This window comes from Harmonia axyridis, chromosome X (genome assembly GCF_914767665.1).
Source record: "Harmonia axyridis chromosome X, icHarAxyr1.1, whole genome shotgun sequence".
Lineage (NCBI taxonomy): Eukaryota > Metazoa > Arthropoda > Insecta > Coleoptera > Coccinellidae > Harmonia > Harmonia axyridis.
The window spans coordinates 31344268-31351767 of record NC_059508.1 but is presented as its reverse complement, the minus strand read 5'-3'; the positions used below and the strand labels follow the sequence as shown (position 1 = coordinate 31351767).

The 7500-nt window shown below is 41.3% G+C and overlaps 1 non-coding gene across 1 annotated transcript; it reads right to left on the bottom strand.

Moving 5' to 3' along the window:
- Positions 1-4862: 4862 nt before the first annotated feature.
- On the bottom strand, positions 4863-4981 carry LOC123686897. The gene has a single exon (XR_006748651.1). It is a non-coding gene; the product is annotated as a 5S ribosomal RNA (ribosomal RNA).
- Between the last annotated feature and the right edge of the window lie 2519 nt (positions 4982-7500).

Sequence of the window (7500 nt, the reverse complement as noted above, 5' to 3'; positions counted from 1 at the left end):
TGGATACGAATGTATCCGATGTATGTACGTCGTCCGTCTCAGATCTGTAGTAAGTGGGCCTACCCAAGATGCACACGATAATTTTAGCTTAAACCATGCCGAAAAGTCGACTTCACGTCGTGCATCGGTACAAAATTATTCAAGGGGCAAAATAAATTCACGAGAGTAGGTCCGATTACCGCTGGATCAGACGACGATCGTAACTTGTTGGATACAAATGTATCCGATGTATGTACGTCGTCCCTCTCTGATCTACGGTACGTGGACCGACCCAAGATGCACACGATAATTTTAGCTGACTTCATGCCGAAAAGTCGGTTCACGTCATGCATCGGTATCTTAAATCGCGCCGTAAAGTCGTTCACGTCATGCATCGGTATCTTAAATCGAGCCGAAAAGTCGGCTCACGTCATGCATCGGCGTCTTTTTTTTGTGCCACCGATGCATGACGTGAACGACCCTAGGGCGCGATTTAAAGCCATACCGATGCATGACTGTGAACGACTTTTCGGCTCGATTTAAGATACCGATGCATGACGTGAACGACTTTACGGCGCGATTTAAGATACCGATGCATGACGTGAACGACTTTACGGCGCGATTTAAGATACCGATGCATGACGTGAACGACTTTACGGCGCGATTTAAAGCTATACCGATGCATGACGTAAACAAGATCACACCGATGCAGCACGTTAACATTAAAGCCCGCCTAATCCGATCGATGGAGGCCGTCTCGAGTGTCCAACTTGCTCACAAGAGCCGAGAAACAAACCGATGCATCACGTAGACAAGATCGTACCGAATGTTAACACAATCCAGAAGGAAATAATCTTAGATGAATATCGATTCTGATTATTGATTTTTCTTTCGCGATATTGATAGAAGACATCTGAATGAATTTCGAATTAATTCCGAAATCAAAAAAATATTTTCAATAAATTTTTTTTTCTAGAGTACCTCGGTCTTTTCTATTTTTTTCCAAGTTTCGTACGTCAATCAACATACATCCCAGAAAAAATCATCTCTCTAACTATCCTGGTTCAAAAGTTGTATCGGAACATTTCACGTCGAAAAAGAACATAGGCGAAAAAGGACGTGAACATTATTCCTTATAAAAACCAAACCCGACCATGGATTTTGATTCTGATTGTTGATTATCGCTATTAGAACACATTAGGAGGCAACCAAATCAAATTTGAGAAAATTCCACGATCAGAAAATTTTTTTCAAAAAAAAAAAAAAAATTCGAGAACACCTCGGTCATGGCAAGTTATTTCCCACAATCCATTCCCCAATCAACGTACATCCCAGAAAAAATCATCTCTCTAACTATCCTGGTTCAAAAGTTGTATCGGAACATTTTCACGTCGAAAATATATCTCTAAGTCCAGACCGATGCACCACGTAATCTCGGGCAGACCGATGCACAACGTAAATGACGATCGGGACCGGGGCGATCGGTCGTATCTGACACCGCCGGCTCGGTTCTAACATCGTCAATGAGTCGGGGTTGAAAAAAAGGACGTGAACATTATTCCTTATAAAAACCAAACCCGACCATGGATTTTGATTCTGATTGTTGATTATCGCTATTAGAACACATTAGGAGGCAACCAAATCAAATTTGAGAAAATTCCACGATCAGAAAATTTTTTTCGAAAAAAAAAAAAAAATTCGAGGACACCTCGGTCATGGCAAGTTATTTTCCACAATCCATTCCCCAATCGACGTACATCACAGAAAAAATCATCTCTCTAACTATCCTGGTTCAAAAGTTGTATCGGAACATTTTCACGTCGAAAATATATCTCTAAGTCCAGACCGATGCACCACGTAATCTCGGGCAGACCGATGCACAACGTAAATGACGATCGGGACCGGGGCGATCGGTCGTATCTGACACCGCCGGCTCGGTTCTAACATCGTCAATGAGTCGGGGTTGAAAAAAAGGACGTGAACATTTTTCCTTATAAAAATCAAACCCGATCATGGATTTTGATTCTGATTGTTGATTATCGCTATTAGAACATATAAGGAGGCAACCAAATCAAATTTGAGAAAATTCCACGATCAGAAAATTTTTTTCGAAAAAAAAAAAAAATCGTAATCACCTCGGTCATGGCGAGTTATTTTCCGTATTTCATTCCACAATCAACGTACAACATAGAAGAAATCATCTCTCTAACTATCCTGGTTCAAAAGTTGTATCGGAACATTTCACGTCGTAATATCTCGCCAAGTCCAGACCCCGGCGATAGGTAGTATCTGACACCGTCCGCTCGGGACTGACATCGACTTGGACTCGGGCTGATGATGGGGAGGCGTTTAAGGACGTGAACATTTTTCCTTATAAAAATTAAAGTCGACAATGAATATTGATTCTGATTACTGATTTACGCTTTAAAAACACATTAGAAGGCAACCAAATCGAATTTGAGGAAATTCCACGATCAGAAAATTTTTTTCGAAAAAAAAAAAAATCCGAAAAATATTTTTCGATTCCTATTACTGATTTACTCTTTTAGAACACATTAGGAGGCAACCAAATCAAATTTGAGAAAATTCCACAATCAGAAAATTTTTTTCGAAAAAAAAAAAAATTCGAGGACACCTCGGTCATGGCAAGTTATTTTCCACAATCCATTCCCCAATCGACGTACATCACAGAAAAAATCATCTCTCTAACTATCCTGGTTCAAAAGTTGTATCGGAACATTTTCACGTCGAAAATATATCTCTAAGTCCAGACCGATGCACAACGTAAACTAGGGCTGAACCGATGCACCACGTAATATCGGGCAGACCGATGCAGAACGTAAACTCGATCATACCGATGCTTCACGTAATCTCGATCTTACCGATGCACCACGTAAACAAGGGCAGACCGATGCAGAACGTAAAGTAGATCTTACCGATGCACCACGTAATCTCGATCTTACCGATGCACCACGTAATCTCCATCTTACCGATGCACCACGTGAACTGGATCTTACCGATGCAGAACGTGAATTGGATCTTACCGATGCACCACGTAAACTCGATCTTACCGATGCACCACGTAATCTCAATCTTACCGATGCACCACGTGAACTGGATCTTACCGATGCAGAACGTGAATTGGATCTTACCGATGCACCACGTAAACTCGATCATACCGATGCACCACGTAATCTCGGGCAGACCGATGCACAACGTAAATGACGATCGGGACCGGGGCGATCGGTCGTATCTGACACCGCCGGCTCGGTTCTAACATCGTCAATGAGTCGGGGTTGAAAAAAAGGACGTGAACATTTTTCCTTATAAAAATCAAACCCGATCATGGATTTTGATTCTGATTGTTGATTATCGCTATTAGAACATATAAGGAGGCAACCAAATCAAATTTGAGAAAATTCCACGATCAGAAAATTTTTTTCGAAAAAAAAAAAAAAATCGTAATCACCTCGGTCATGGCGAGTTATTTTCCGTATTTCATTCCACAATCAACGTACAACATAGAAGAAATCATCTCTCTAACTATCCTGGTTCAAAAGTTGTATCGGAACATTTCACGTCGTAATATCTCGCCAAGTCCAGACCTCGGCGATAGGTAGTATCTGACACCGTCCGCTCGGGACTGACATCGACTTGGACTCGGGCTGATGATGGGGAGGCGTTTAAGGACGTGAACATTTTTCCTTATAAAAATTAAAGTCGACAATGAATATTGATTCTGATTACTGATTTACGCTTTAAAAACACATTAGAAGGCAACCAAATCGAATTTGAGGAAATTCCACGATCAGAAAATTTTTTTCGAAAAAAAAAAAAATCCGAAAAATATTTTTCGATTCCTATTACTGATTTACTCTTTTAGAACACATTAGGAGGCAACCAAATCAAATTTGAGAAAATTCCACAATCAGAAAATTTTTTTCGAAAAAAAAAAAATTCGAGGACACCTCGGTCATGGCAAGTTATTTTCCACAATCCATTCCCCAATCGACGTACATCACAGAAAAAATCATCTCTCTAACTATCCTGGTTCAAAAGTTGTATCGGAACATTTTCACGTCGAAAATATATCTCTAAGTCCAGACCGATGCACAACGTAAACTAGGGCTGAACCGATGCACCACGTAATATCGGGCAGACCGATGCAGAACGTAAACTCGATCATACCGATGCTTCACGTAATCTCGATCTTACCGATGCACCACGTAAACAAGGGCAGACCGATGCAGAACGTAAAGTAGATCTTACCGATGCACCACGTAATCTCGATCTTACCGATGCACCACGTAATCTCCATCTTACCGATGCACCACGTGAACTGGATCTTACCGATGCAGAACGTGAATTGGATCTTACCGATGCACCACGTAAACTCGATCTTACCGATGCACCACGTAATCTCAATCTTACCGATGCACCACGTGAACTGGATCTTACCGATGCAGAACGTGAATTGGATCTTACCGATGCACCACGTAAACTCGATCTTACCGATGCACCACGTAATCTCAATCTTACCGATGCACCACGTGAACTGGATCTTACCGATGCAGAACGTGAATTGGATCTTACCGATGCACCACGTAAACTCGATCTTACCGATGCACCACGTAATCTCAATCTCACCGATGCACCACGTGAACTGGATCTTACCGATGCAGAACGTGAATTGGATCTTACCGATGCACCACGTAAACTCGATCTTACCGATGCACCACGTAAACTCGATCTTACCGATGCACCACGTAATCTCAATCTTACCGATGCATCACGTAATCTCGATCTTACCGATGCAGAACGTAAACTCGATCATACCGATGCACCACGTTATCTCGGCAGACCGATGCAGAACGTAAAAAAAAAGCTTACAGCACGCGGTGTTCCCAAGCGGTCACCCATCCAAGTACTAACCGCGCCCGACGCTGCTTGGCTTCAGTGTTCTGACGAGAACTGGCAATTTCAGCGTGGTATGGCCGTAAACAACATATATTGCGATATTTTCTATGATATCTCACTTTTTGGGAGCGGAAAGGACGTGAACGTTTTTCCTCATAAAAAATGAAATAACTTTTGGATATTAATTCTGATTGTTGATTTAAGCTTTAAGAACACATTAGGACATATCTCAATGAAATTTGAGGGATTTCCGAAATCGAAAAATATTTTTCGAAAAAAAAAAAAAATCCCAGAAGACCTCGGTCATCTCAAGTTTATTTCCATATTCTATTACACAATCAACGTACATCACAAAAGGAACCATCTCTCTAACTATCACAGTTAAATTTTTGTATCGGAACATTTCACGTCGGAATATCTCGCTAAGTCCAGACCGGGGAGATCGGTCGCATCTGACACCGTCCGCTCCGGTCTAACATCGTCTTGGAGTCGGGGTAACGATGGAGAGGCGTTTAAGGACGTGAACATTTTTCCTTATAAAAATTAAAGTCGACAATGAATATTGATTCTGATTACTGATTTACTCTTTTAGAACACATTAGAAGGCAACGCAATCAGATTTGAGGAAATTTCAAGATCAGAAAATTTTTTTCGAAAAAAAAAAAAATTCAAGAACACCTGGGTCATGGCAAGTTATTTCCCACAATCCATTCCACAATCAACGTACAACATAGAAGAAATCATCTCTCTAACTATCCTGGTTCAAAAGTTGTATCGGAACATTTCACGTCGAAATACCTCGCCAAGTCCAGACCGGGGCGATAGGTAGTATCTGACACCGTCCGCTCGGGACTGACATCGACTTGGACTCGGGCTAATGATGGGGAGGCGTTTAAGGACGTGAACATTTTTCCTTATAAAAATTAAAGTCGACAATGAATATTGATTCTGATTACTGATTTACGCTTTAAAAACACATTAGAAGGCAACCAAATCAAATTTGAGGAAATTCCAAAATCAGAAAATTTTTTTTCAAAAAAAAAAAAATCCGAAAAATATTTTTCGATTCTGATTACTGATTTACTCTTTTAGAACACATTAGAAGGCAACGAAATCAAATTTGAGTAAAATCCAAAATCAGAAAATATTTTTCGAAAAAAAAAAAAAATTCGAGAACACCTCGGTCATGGCAAGTTATTTTCCACAATCCATTCCCCAATCAACGTACATCCCAGAAAAAATCATCTCTCTAACTATCCTGGTTCAAAAGTTGTATCGGAACATTTTCACGTCGAAAATATATCTCTAAGTCCAGACCGATGCAGAACGTAAACTCGATCATACCGATGCTTCACGTAATCTCGATCTTACCGATGCACAACGTAAACTAGATCACACCGATGCAGAACGTAAACTCGATCTCACCGATGCACCACGTGAACTGGATCTTACCGATGCAGAACGTGAATTGGATCTTACCGATGCACCACGTAAACTCGATCTTACCGATGCACCACGTAATCTCGATCTTACCGATGCACCACGTGAACTGGATCTTACCGATGCAGAACGTGAACTCGATCTTACCGATGCACCACGTAAACTAGGGCTGACCGATGCATCACGTAAACGACGATCGAGAGGCGCGAAAGGACGTGAACGTTTTTCATTATAAAAATTGAAATAAATGATAAATAATGATTCTGATTGTTGATTATCGTTTTTAATATGCATTAGTAGGCAACCAAATGAAATTTGAGGAAATTCCGATAACAGAAAATTTTTTCGAAAAAAAAAAAAATTCATGAAATCCTCGGTCATCGCAAAATATTTACCATATTCTGTTCGATAATCAACGTATATTTAAGAAGGAATCATATCTGTATCTATCTTGGTTCAAATTTTGTATCGGAACATTTTGACCAAAGTCCGAGCTTCGGCCGAAACAGACACCGCTGACCTGGCCTATCGATCGACCGAGAGTCGGGGATAGAGCGTAAGTGTTGTCTGGAGGGGAACCCTGTGCTCTCCTGACATATATAGGGAAGGTGGTCGCGTTGGGCGATGCAGAACGTTTGGATCGGGAATTATATTTTTGGTTCAGCTATTGGAATATGGTTTATTGTTGGTATATATTGGCGAAATAACGTTCTTACTGACTGGGGATATTCATAAAAATGAGTCCGGAGATTTTCAGATCGAAGTCCGAGTGATCCGACTTGGAAGGCGTGTTGGGTGGGTCGAGATGGCTTAGATCGATCAGACGAGGCGGGCTAAGTGTTGACGTCATGCATCGGTCCATTTTCAGATTGAGTCCGAGTAATCCGACTTTGAAAGAGTGTTGGGTGCGTCGAGACTGTTTAGATAGATCGGACGAGGCGGACTAGGTGTTAACGACATGCATCGGTATATTTTCTGATCGGAGTCCGAAGAAATCGGCCCTAGTAGGCGCAGCGGACGGTCGAGACGGCCTCGGTGGGTCGGATCGATCGGGAAAAGTTTGCTAAATCGTGTCTGGAGGGGAACCTTGGGTTCTCCTGACATATATAGGGGATAAGGTTTGGGTGAACGATTCTTCACGTAAAAGTTGAGTAATTTATTTTT